General features: G+C 36.6%; 1 protein-coding gene and 1 long non-coding RNA gene across 3 annotated transcripts in view; one reads left to right on the top strand and one right to left on the bottom strand.

Annotated features, from left to right (window-relative positions):
- The window catches only part of GUCY1A2 (guanylate cyclase 1 soluble subunit alpha 2), a 525,457-nt gene that overhangs the window by 445,636 nt on the left and 66,244 nt on the right, over positions 1 to 13,577 (top strand). The window lies entirely within an intron of this gene.
- LOC135967113 (uncharacterized) overlaps positions 7,054 to 13,577 on the bottom strand; it is a 574,461-nt gene continuing 567,937 nt past the window's right edge. The window contains exon 3 of the long non-coding RNA XR_010580983.1: positions 7,054 to 7,150. This is a non-coding gene — a long non-coding RNA (uncharacterized lncRNA). The remainder of the gene's footprint in view (positions 7,151 to 13,577) is intronic.

The raw sequence follows: 13,577 nt of genomic DNA, 5'->3' as shown, positions 1-13,577 counted from the left end.
AGCCAAACTAAGCTTTATAAGTGAAGGAGAAATAAAATCCTTTACAGACAAGCAAATGCTGAGAGATTTTGTCACCACCAGGCCTGCCTTACAAGAGCCCCTGAAGGAAGCACTAAACATGGAAAGGAACAATCAGTACCAGCCACTGCCAAAAAAAATGCCAAATTGTAAAGACCATTGATGCTAGGAAGAAACTGCAGCAATGAACAGGCAAAACAACCAGTTAGCATCATAAGGACAAGATCAAATTCACACATAACAGTATTAACCTTAAATGTAAATGGGGTAAATGACCCAAATAAAAGACAGAGACTAGCAAATTGGATGAAGAGTCAAGACCCATCGGTGTGCTGTATTCAAGAGATCGATCTCACGTGCAAAGACACACATAGGCTCAAAGTAAAGGGATGGAAGAAAATCTACCAAGGAAGTGGAAAGCAAAGAAAGGCAGGGGTTGCAATCCTAGTCTGTGATAAAACAGACTTTAAACCAACAAAGATCAAAAGAGTCAAAAAGGCCATTACATAATGGTAAAGGGATCAATGCAACTAGAAGAGCTAACTATCCTAAATATATATACACCCAATACAGGAGCACCCAGATTCATAAAGCAAGTTCTTAGAAACCTACAAAGAAACTTAGACTCCCACACATTAATAATCAGAGAATTTAACACCCTACTGTCAACATTAGATTAACCAGACAGAAAATTAACAAGGATATCTAGGACTTGAACTCTGCTCTGGACCGAGCAGACTTAATAGACATCTACAGAATTCTCCACCCCAAATTAACAGAATATACATTCTTCTCAATACCACATTGTACTTATTCTAAAATTGATCACATAATTGGAAGTAAAACACTCCTCAGCAAATGTGAAAGAACAGAAATCACAACAAACTGTCTCTCAGACCACAGTGCAATCAAATTAGAACTCAGGATTAAGAAACTCACTCAAAACCACACAACTATATGGAAACTGAACAACCTGCTCCTGAATGACTACTGGGTAAATAACAAAATGACGGCAGAAATAAAGATGTTCTTTGAAACCAATGAGAACAAAGACACAATGTACCAGAATCTCTGGGATACATTTAAAGCAGTATGTAGAGGGAAATTTATAGCACTAAATACCCACAAAAGAAAGAGGAAAGATCCAAAATCGACACCCTAACATCACAATTAAAAGAGCTAGAGAAGCAAGAGCAAACAAATTAAAAAGCTAGCAGAAGACAAGAAATAACTAAGATGAGAGCAGAACTGAAGGAGACAGAGACACAAAAAACCCTTCAAAAAATTAATGAATCCAGGAGCTGGTTTTCTGAAAAGATCAACAAAGTAGATAGACTGCTAGCAAGACTAATAAAGAAGAAAAGAGAGAAGAATCAAATAATAAATAATTAAAAAATGATAAAGGGGGTATCACCACCGATCCCACAGAAATACAAACTACTATCAGAGAATACCATAAACACCCCTAAGCAAATAAATTAAAAATCTGGAAGAAATTGATAAATTCCTGGACACATATACCCTCCCACGACTAAACCAGGCAGAAGTCAAATTTCTTAATAGACCAATAACAGGTTCTGAAATTGAGGCAATAATTAATAGCCTACCAACCAAAAAAAGTCCAGGACCAGATGGATTCACAGTCAAATTCACCAGAGTATGAAGAGGAGCTTGTACCATTCCTTCTGAAAATATTCCAATCAATAGAAAAAGAGGGAATCCTTTCTAACTCATTTTATGAGGCCAGCATCATCCTGATACCAAAGTCTGGCAAAAACACAACCAAAAAAAAAAAGAGAGAGAGATTTTTAGGCCAATATCCCTGATGAACATCGATGTGAAAATCAGCAGTAAATACTGGCAAACTGAATTCAGCAGCACATCAAAAAGCTTATCCACCATGATTAAGTCAGCTTCATCCCTGGGATCCAAGGCTGGTTCAACATATGCAAATCAATAAATGTAATCCATCACATAAACAGAACCAAAGACAAAAACCACATGATCATCTCAATAGATGCAGAAAAGAACTTCGATGAAATTTGGCAGTGCTTCATGCTAAAAACTCTCAATAAACTAGGTATTGATGGATCATATCTCAGAATAATAAGAGCTATTTATGACAAACCCACAGCCAATATCATACTGAATAGGCAAAAACTGGAAGCATTCCCTTTGAAAACCGGCACAAGACAAGGATGCCCTCTCTCACCACTCGTATTCAACATAGTATTGGAAGTTCTGGCCAGGGCAATCAGGCAAGAGAAAGAAATAAAGGGTATTCAGTTAGGAAGAGAGGAAGTCAAATTGTCTCTGTTTGCAGATGACATGATTGTATATTTAGAAAACCCCATCATCTCAGCTCAAAATCTCCTTAAGCTGATAAGCTACTTCAGCATAGTCTCAGGATCAAAGTGCAAAAATCACAAGCATTCCTTTACACCAAGAACAGAGAGCCAAATCATGAATGAACTCCCATTCACAATTGCTACAAAGAGAATAAAATGCCTAGGAATCCAACTTACAAAGGATGTGAAGGACCTTTGCAAGGAGAACTACAAATCACTGTTTAACGAAATAAAAGAGGACACAAACAAATGGAAGAATATTCCATGCTCATGGATAGGAAGACTCAATATCGTGAAAATGGCCAAACTGCCCAAAGTAATTTATAGATTCAATGTTATCCCCATCAAGCTACCACTGACTTTCTTCACAGAATTGGAAAAAACTACTTTAAATTTCATATGGAACCAAAAAAGAGCCCACATAGCCAAGACAATCCTAAGCAAAAAGAACAAAGCTGGAGGCATCACACTACCTGACTTCAAACTACACTACAAGGCTACGGTAACCAAAACAGCATGGTACTGGTAGCAAAACAGATGTATAGACCAGTGGAACAGAACAGAGCCCTCAGAAATAACACCACACATCTACAACCATCTGATCTTTGACAAACCTGACAAAAACAAGCAATGGGAAAAGGATTCCCTATTTAATAAACAGTGTTGGGAAAACTGACTAGCTTATGTAGAAAGCTGAAACTGGATCCCTTCTTTACACCTCATACAAAAATTAATTCAAGATGGATTAAACACTTAAATGTAAGACCTAAAACCATAAAAACCCTGGAAGAAAACCTAGGCAACACCATTCAGACATAGGCATGGGCAAAGACTTCATGACTAAAACACCAAAAGCAATGGCAACAAAAGCCAAAATTGACTAATGGAATCTAATTAAACTAAAAAGCTTCTGCACAGCAAAAGAAACTACCATCAGAGTGGACAGGCAACCAACAGAATGGGAGAAAATTTTTGCAATCTATCCATCTGACAAAGGGCTAATATCCAGAATCTACAAAGAGCTTCAACAAATTTACAAGAAAAATACAACCCCATCAAAAAGTAGGCAAAGGATATGAACAGACACTTCTCAAAAGAAGGCATTTATGCAGCCAACAGACATACGAAAAAATGCTCATCATCACTTGTCATTAGAGAAATGTAAATCAAAACCCACACCCGTTAGAATGGTGATCATTAAAAGTCAGGAAACAACAGATGCTGGAGAAGATGTAGAGAAATAGGAACACTTTTACACTGTTGATAGGAGTGTAAATTAGTTCAACCACTGTGGAAGACAGTGTGGTGATTCCTCAAGGATCTAGAAGTAGAAATACCATGTGATCCAGCAATCCCATTACTGGCTATATACCCAAAGGATTATAAATCATGCTACTGTAAAGACACATGCACACATACGTTTATTGCGGCATTGTTCACAATAGCAAAGTCTTGGAACCAACCCAAATGTCCATCAGTAATAGACTGCATAAAGGAAATGTAGTACATATACACCATGGAATACTATGCAGCCATAAAAGAGGATGAGTTCATGTCCTTTGCAGGGACATGGATGAAGCTGGAAACCATCATTCCCAGCAAACTATCACGAGGACAGAAAACCAACACCACATATTCTCACTCATAAGTGGGAGTTGAACAATGAGAACACATGGACACGGAGGGGAACATCACACACCAGGGCCTATCAGGGGGTGGGGGCCTGGGGGAGGAATAGCATTAGGAGAAATACCTAATGTAAATGATGAGTTGATGGGTGCAGCAAACCAACATGGCACATGTATACCTATGTAACAAACCTGCATGTTGTGCACATGTTCCCCAGAACTTAAAGTATAATAAAACTATATTCTGTTGAATAAATATTTTTGAACCATAATACTATGGCATTAAACATTCCAGGTCATTGCCATTCTGTACATTGCTATCTCTTTACCATATTCACCAAGTTTATCTTAGCCATGTTGTTAATTGGTTTGTTATATTTATATCTGGGTTTGTTATATTTATATTTTGTTTGTTTTCGTATTCTATCCATCTTTCTTGGCCAGCTCAAATCCTAAGAAGTCATCTCCAACACTCACTATCTCTTTAGTAGCAATTACTTGCTTCTTCCTTAGGAAACTGATAACTTTGTCACAATTTACTGTTGGTATTTAACATATCGTAACTTGCAAATAAATTTTGTGTGTAAATTCCTGTGTTGTATGTACTAAGCTGTGAGAGCTTTCCTGTTTGGGACTATGTCCTGTTCATCTTTGTATATCATAGTGCAAGGAATTTGTTTTTTGTGAATTAAATTAAACAGATTTACCAATGTAGAATGATACAAAATTCTGCAGCATAATATGGAAAATTGTATCCTATATATATTTGTTAATTCTTTATTCATTTTTCATACATTGGTTTTACATATAAAATATTTATCAAGACACTACCATGTACATGATACAAGGTACTAAATAAACTGAAATTTATTTCATAATTCAATTCTACAAATCACTCTGGTAGCATTTGGGGAATATAATATTGACTTTATATTTTAAAAGAAAAATATGAAAGTTTATTTTAAAATGTAAATTAGAAAATACTGGCAAATGTTTTTGCATGTGGTCTCTTAAGAACCATAGCTCAGAACCGTGGGATATGATACAGTACTATTCATATCAGTACTACTCAGACACATTGAAAACCTGGTCCTGTGTCAAGTCCCATGAAGGGAATCACTAAGGGAATAGAGAAGAGGATGCTAGTTAATGATTTAATGCATGATAGTAACCACAGAAGAATAAAACTTCGAAAGAGAGTCTTTATAAGCTGGGTTTAATGAAACTGATCATTTCCAATTCTACTGTATATCATTTACTGCCTTAGCTGGCAAGACTCCAGAAATAGAAATAGAACAGATTCTTCCTTTTGATATGTGTACATTTTGATGTCGTGAATATAGATGACTACTTATAGAATTCAGTGAAGTTACCAAAGGTTAAATAATTAGCTATTTCTGCCCTTTACTAGTTATTAGATTTATCATTATCAACCTTTGCAGTGAAAAGTAGAAAAAATACAAACTGCACCAAGTGTTGGGCTAGTCATACATTTTACACAGTGACAATATCCCATTAAAATGGTATTCTTAAAGAGGAGATGTGTGAATTAATATGCAGTGGTACATAGAATTAACCAGGCATCATCATTTTATTTCAGAATTTCAGAAGCACTCATATGATTAAATTTCTGAGCTAAAAATTCATCCTTAAAAGTTATACTTTAGCAGAATGACTGATTTTATTTTATAGCTGTCAGTTTGATTGACAAGTAGGATCCATGAAGGGTGTTTCTATTCTTGTAATCCAGGGACACCTTGAAAAGATTTCCCAAGAGAAAAGAAAGAAATATTATAGAAAAAAAAGGAAACTGCATTTCTGATTAAGAGCTTAATTTGTGATGAAAATACAGAATATTTTTAAATCCACTGTGGTGCTAAAACCACTACACTGGAAAAATGCCTTAGTTATGGGGTAATTGGTATAAATCAAATATCTTTCTTATTTCGTAACCATTTATAGTGCTAAATTCATTTAATTTATAGTAGTGTCACTTTGTATTTTTATGCAGTTTGAATTGGTACTTTTTCTAATTGCAGCAAGGACTTATCTTTACTGCATAATAATTTAAAATTTTAGATTTGTAATAGTTCATGAAAATATTCAATATTTTGTTATGTTGTTGTGATGGTTAATATTAGGTGTCAACTGGATTGGACTGAGGGATGCCTAGATGGTTCGTGAAGTATTGTTTCTGGGTATGTTTGGGAGGGTATTGCTGAAGGAGATTGACATTTGCCTCAGTGAGCTAGGAGAGGAAGACCCACCCTCAATGTGGGTGAGCACCATCCAATCAGCTGCCAGCATGGCTAGAATAAAGCAGGGGTAAGAAGATGCGATAAACTAGCTTGCTAAATCTTCTGGCTCTTTTTCTTTTGCCTGTTTTGGACACCTGCTTCCACTCCTCTGCCCATAGATACCAGACTCCACGTTCATTGGTTTTTGGAATCTGCAACTTGCACCAGTGGCTTCCCCAGGGCTCTCAGGCCTTCTGCAGCAGACTGAAGGCTGCACTGTCAGCTTTTCTGGTTTTGAATCTTTCTGACTTGGACTGAGAAATTACAGGCTTCTCTCCCCAACTTGCAGACAGCCTATCATAGGACTTCACCTTGTAATCATGTGATCCAGTTCTCCCTAATAAACTCTCTCTTCTATATACATAGATCCAATTGGTTCTGCCCTTCTGGAGAACCCTAATACAATCATATTACTGGTATATTTAGTGTTAGGTGTTTACATGGTATCATGGTGTGAGTTCTCAAGAATCTGAGATAAGGTCTTGGGTGTAGGTAGCTTATTTGGAAGGAGATCCTAGGGTCAGGAATGAGAGCAAAGAGTAAGACGGAGAAGGAGGAAAGAGCAGTGTACAGGTACGTTTTCAAGGTCATGCCCCTGTGAGCAATGTGGACTAGATTCTGCTGGGGATTGCTTCTAAGAAGCATAGAGAATACTTCTTATCTGTCTAGGGAAGAGCAGGCCAGAACATATATCCACTGGTTCTCCTATATTGGTTAACACCCCAAAGACATTAACTCCTTCTCATTTACAGCCTGCATTAACTTACCTCAAGGCAAAAGGTGATCAGTGTAGAACAAACCTAAAACCTCCTAAGAATAGTCCCGCAGCTATGACTGAACTCAGAGGTGGATCCAAAGGCTGTTAAGTGAAGCAGCAGAAGGATTCCGTTAGGCAGGGGGTATGTAATATGATTGATTCCACAGCCCAAAGGAAAACTTGACACCCAAATAGCACCTAAAACAATAGATTTCAAATATTTTGTCTTATGGACAACATATACATTTATTTTTCTGTTGCTTGATGACAGGGATATGATCTGAGAAATGCATCATTAAATGATTTCATCATTATGCAAATGTCACAGAGTACACTTACACAAACCTAGATGGAACAGCCTGCTACAAAGTTAGGCTATCTGGTATATCCTAGTGCTCCTAGGCTACTTAACCTGTACAGCATGTGACTGTACTGAATACTGTAGACAAGTGTAACATGATGGTAAGTATTTGTGTATCCAAATAAGAAAAGGTATTGCGAAAATACAGTATCATAATCTTAAGGGATTGCCATTGTATATGTGAGCCCATCATTATCCAAAATGTCATTATGTGACACATGACTGTATATGATTCTACTGGGCATACAGAGACGAAAATTTATGAAATAATACCCTTACTATGCAAAATGAGGTCTGATGTTTTCTGTTCTATGCTGTGTTATTCTGTTCTATTCTATTTAATTAAACACTGCTCTTCATAACTCCCTAAAGTAATTTTTAAATCCATGGTTTGGAAAACACTGGCCAAAAAGATAATTAAATTAATTTACCTAAGAAGGTAAATGTTAGCATATGAAAAATAATGAAAATCATGTAACCTGGAACCATATGCAGTGAAATTTTTAGAAATAAATGTCTTAGTATTAAAGTCAATTAAGAAAGACTAAATTCTTAAGAAATTAGAAAATAGAGTAGCATGGTTTAATGTACCATGACTCTGGATTTCATCTGTCAGTGTTTCAGAATCTACAAATGGATAAAGAACATCTAGCTCCCCAAGAGAACTAACAGGGAGGGAACACAGAAGGGCTGAAAAATGAGGCGCTGTGTCTCCTTGTTTTACCTCAGCTGCTGTGATTCCTGCTATCCCAATTCATATACATATAGTAAGGAGAATTCGTATATACACCCTGTGTAAGTATGTACACATATACACAGCCAGCTAGATGTTACCCTATAGGTAGAGCTGCCTAGTGCCCTATCTCAGGATGCTTTTGCATCTTATGTTTGTTTCACGTTTATTGTTTTGACAGTTGTCACTTTTAAGCTTCTTTTCTCTTTTCATAGAGAAAGAGCTTTCAGTCTCCTAAGAGGAGAGCTCTATTATCATAATCACCTTTTAGAAAAGAGAAAATTATCTGTAATTTCTATGCTCTGAAGGTGTGTCATCATAATTCAGCCACCCACATTACCCTCAAAATCAAATGGAGTTTTTTAAAGAAACTTTATTCTTTCTTATTTCTTCATTTTCTTTGGAGGAAATGAGAGCTTAAGAATTTGGGAAATCCCATTAAGTTTCTATGAGCTTTGCTGACTCTACTGTCTGCTGTTGTGTTTAAGGATATCACAGCCACAGGAATCTACAAACACTGCTGTTGTAAGACTTGTCTCAAAAGAGTACAGTTTAAAGAGTAAGTGAACAAGTAAGGGAATAGTAACCCTCGCACCAGCCATAACGTTCCATCAGATCCCTCATGCTTACAAGCTCCACCTTTGCTGTTGTGTAACAGCTCCTCCTGGAAGCCCGAACTCCCCACCCCACCCCAGCACTCCTGTAAATCTGTCTCATGGGAAAGATAACACAGGAGTGTGTGCTCACAGGTTACCAATCAATATCAATATTTCACCAAATCTCAGCTGTAATTGATTATCTTCCAGTTACTGGAGAATAAAACCCAAAAGGGATGGATAAAGGGAAAAAATGTAAAAACCCAGAATGTCATGTGCCTTTTGCCAGCTGCTGCTGGATGTGTTCTACAACTGAGTACACAACTGTTTCTAATAAGTACTATGAGTGTTAATCCTTAAGCAGTTATTGCCTTCTCCTCATTGCAGTAGATCCTCCAGTAGAGCCATATGAAAAACACCTGATTGTGAGGTCAATTGGTGTCTTGTGAAATGACAGTTTGGTGGTGAAGTAACTTTTGGAAAGTGTTGGCTACTACATGAAGATTTGCAAAGTACATTAGCACTTTAATGATTCTGAAAAGCATCAAAGTTTAAAAATGTATTTAACTTTTCAAACCTAGAATTTCTCACATTTATTATTTCATGGGCCGGGCGCGGTGGCTCACGCCTGTAATCCCAGCATTTTGGGAAGCCAAGGCGGTCAGGAGATGGAGGTCAGGAGATGGAGACCATCCTGGCTAACATGGTGAAACCCCGTCTTTACTAAAAATACAAAAAAATTAGCCGGGCTTAGTGGCAGGCACCTGTAGTCCTAGCTACTCAGGAGGCTGAGGCAGGAGAATGGTGTGAACCCAGGAGGCGGAGCTTGCAGGGAGCCAGATTGTGCCACTGCACTCCAGCCTGGGCAACAGAGCAAGACTCCATCTCAAAAACAAACAAACAAACAAACATCTTTTGATTCTTAAAGGATAGTGACTATTTGCACAACTCAGTATGGAAAATAAGGTTTTTCCCAGAGTGCCACTGTATCACATGGATGCCTTTACACTCCTTTTTCTACGATGCTTTATCCCTCTAAGTTCCCTTGGAATATTCTCTCATCCCTTCAAACGACATAGCTTCCTATGCCAGTTAATTTTTTTATTATACCACCAATGTCAACCTCAGTGACAATGCCCATAAACTACAAAATCATGGCTATATGTATATGAAAATTTAAAATGTCACAGTATTGATTTTTTATTTTTGTCCCTTGATTCACTTGGTGTCTCAGTGTGACTTTTCAAGCCCCAGAGGAGTGAACTCCTTTTCTCCTTTCCTCTTTCCATCCAGCTGGTTCCGGATCAGTGTTAAAGTAGAATGGAGTTGGGTACTGAAAAGGTAATGAGCTTCACTTAACAGGGAGAAGGAAAACAGAGGATATGGCTACGCACATTGGTTATTACGTACTTCGCTGAGTATAATCTTTATTCATTTATTCAAATATCATCATCATCCTTTTATTTGTAGTAGTACTGGTAGTTTGTTGAGACTCTACTTTGTCCCAAATATTATTTAGAGCATATGTAAATGTTAATTATTTTTAGTCCTCACAGAAACAAGTATGTCTCACATTCTCCACTCTACAAATAAAACAGGCCAAGAAAAATGAAGAGACTTTGCCCCAGTCACACGGTAATATATGGCAGAACCAAAAATCAAACTTAGGTCATTTTAGTTCAAAGCTTTTTTTTTTTTTTTTTTCCTCCCCCCACCTCCACTATGAGCTACTGCTCTCCAGGCTTGATCATCTCTTAGGTGCGAGGCACTGACATGCTCCCCAGATTCCAGTGGTTTCATTCACTGCTTCTGCTTCACCAGGCAGTGCCTGACCTTTAGCCAAAGAGAAAATACTTTTGGTTCTGCCCCAGTTTTTTTGTCCTAGTAGTGGGGCTAAAGATGGAAATTTGCCATTTGTTTCTGTAACAGATACTGATAAGGACCACCAAAATGATTGAAAATGTGCAAGTTTGACAGCAAAAGCCTACTAAAAGGAAGTATAAACTGAAGAAGTTACATTAGATAGCACAGATTTGATGGGCTCAAAATATATCCCTCTGACTGTCATTAGCACAAAACTATAGTAGGATTTAAGAAATGTTTGAAGAATTCATGGCAAAAGATGAAATGTGTTATCCAGATGCAAGACATCATAGAGACCATGAGGGATCACATTTGCAAGTATAGTTCATTCTGAGAACAGTTGTGTGTGCATATTAGGACATTCACTACGTATGGTTAGTCATTATTTATGGAATATCTATTGTGTACAGATGGTTTGGTAGTTAAGAAGGAAATATTCTTTAGCTCCTGTTGCTACAGAATAAACATTGATCAGTGTTTACACCATGCCCAAAAAGCATTTGAATATTAAAATCTCAGTTCACTAAATGCTGGTATGTGGCAGCAAATGGTAATTAAAATAAATATTTGATAGGTTTTTATCGTTTAAAAATGGGAGGCAATTTAATGAGAGTTATAATACACAGTGGTATAATAAAATGGCTAATAAATTTCACTGTTTTTTAAGAAGTGGAGAACCAATTAGGCAAAGTATTTCTCATTTATTTTTTAAGAGACAGAATGTGTGTGTATGTCTGTGTGTCTGTTCACACATGTCACTACAAGTTACCCTAGAACACTGTGGGGTTTAGTAAGACCCTTTTAAATATAGATGTCATCAAATAAAGATACAGAAACTAATTAATTTTCAGTCTAAATATAGTAATATAGTAACTGCTCATTGCACTTACTGTGAATATTTCAGAGGATAAACCATGACAAACAGTTCAATCCATTCCTTTTTTCTATATTTTGTTAACTCATGGTAAATTTAACCTGTTTTTCTCTCTTAAATCTAATAATTTTTATTATTTTCCTTGAAAATTAATCAAGAATGTTTTATATAGTATTTTAAATAATTTTATACAAAGCAGTTTACTCACAAAATTTTTTTTTTAATCAAAATATTTGGTTAGGCAGCCTTTTCAGAAATGTCAAAGTAGTAATGCTTAACTAAAGTATACAGCAGTTTAAGGACAAAGAGAAGTTAATCATTATGCATGTTGACAACATAAGTACCCATGAAAATATAATTTTTAATGAGGCACATACTTAGCTGCTTTTATATGGACCATAAAATGAGTTCTGCCCCTATTCCCTACTCCATCATTCTATGATGACAAATTACTGTTTTTGAAAGTTAGGGAAGTCCTAGCAAGCTCTTTTTTGTTCACTCAGTAAAAAAAGTTTTATATTGCTCTTCAAATAACTCTGAAAACAAACTTATTATAAGACATGACAAGGAAACCTTCCTGCTTATTTTTTCATAAGCACATCTGCAAAAATGTAAAGTCAAAAGGATAAGGGTGGGGAAAGCTTGTATAAGATAAAAGTTAAATTCTTTGGGAAGGCAACCATTCCAATGATTTAAAAAACATTTATGTAACACAGTGAAACCCCGTTTCTACTAAAAAATACAATAAAATTAGCCGGGCGTGGTGGTGGGTGCCTTTAGTCCCAGCTACTCGGGAGGCTGATGCAAGAGAATGCTGTGAACCCAGGAGGCAGAGCATGCAGTGAGTCAAGATTATGCCACTGCACTCCAGCCTGAGCAAAAGAGCGAGACTCCACCTCAAAAAAAAAAAAAAAAAAAAAAAGCATTTATGTTGATGAGACATAGAAAGGACATAGAAAGATATTTGCTATAATGGAAGTTTACAGAGTTTCTCATATCCTCAGCTTTCTTGTTTTCAGTACTCTTTTCAATTATGAATGATAGGAAACTATTTCTTTTCCTTGATGGAGTAATGAATGGTGATAGGAATACTCATTTAATAATGATGTATATTATACGTCCATGGTCTTCTTGGTAGTTCATTTCTGAGCTAGTTTCTAAATTAGAACATGATTAATCTAAAAATGGGGTGGATTCTTAAACTAGAGACTTATAGAAAAAGGCAACCTTTTAGTTTTTTGAATATTGTATTCAACTCTGGAATCTTGTGTCCAGTTCTGGGCATGTCCATAGATTTAATTCATGTCAACAAACATTTACTCAGTGCCACTTTACATGTAAAACACTGCCCTAGGACTTTGGTTGTCCAAGATCCTAGCACATTCTATATTATGCAAATAACTAGACTTTTTACAAACTTATGGCTTTCCCTGACCTCAGTGAATTTGCAAACTAGTAGAAGAGACAGATACAGAAACACATAGTTAAAATAAATACAAAATTAGTATACAGATAGCATATGAAAGGTAAAGGAGGTCCCAATCCCACCTTATAGTCATGGAAACCACGAGTTCATTATTAATACAAAGTCTATGGAGGGTAACTGAGTGACAGGAAGAAAGACAGGTGCTGGACAGAAACCACATCAGTGCACTTGTGACATTTTAGTTAATGGTAAATTCTATCATATTCATGGTAATTGCCTGTGACTGCAAAATGAGGAAAGGTTACATGTATTTGTCTTCTCGTCATCACCACTGTAAACTTTTTTCTAAATACCCATATGTGGGTGGAGCTAATAGAAGCCCCACATTTTTGTTAGAACCATTGTGGTCAGCTGAGAAGCGTGACCTTTTTCAAGCAGGGAAGGTACCTCTCTGGTAGCTTTATGTATTATGAATTTGAAGGGACAAGCTTGGGAACAGAAAGATCAGTTAGGAGGTAACTATAAGACTCATGTGAAAGCTGACAAAAGCCTGAACTCAGGCAGTAGTGTTACAGATAGAGAAGAAGAGATGGAGCAGGATTCAAAAATATATATGAACATAAACTTACTTGATTAGATGAAGTACATGAAGGAATAAAAGACTACTCTTGATTAT

The sequence above is a fragment of the Macaca fascicularis genome, chromosome 14 (genome assembly GCF_037993035.2).
Source record: "Macaca fascicularis isolate 582-1 chromosome 14, T2T-MFA8v1.1".
NCBI classification, from domain to species: Eukaryota; Metazoa; Chordata; class Mammalia; order Primates; family Cercopithecidae; genus Macaca; species Macaca fascicularis.
The sequence above is the reverse complement of the archived record's forward strand: the minus strand, read 5'-3'. Positions and strand labels throughout refer to the sequence as shown.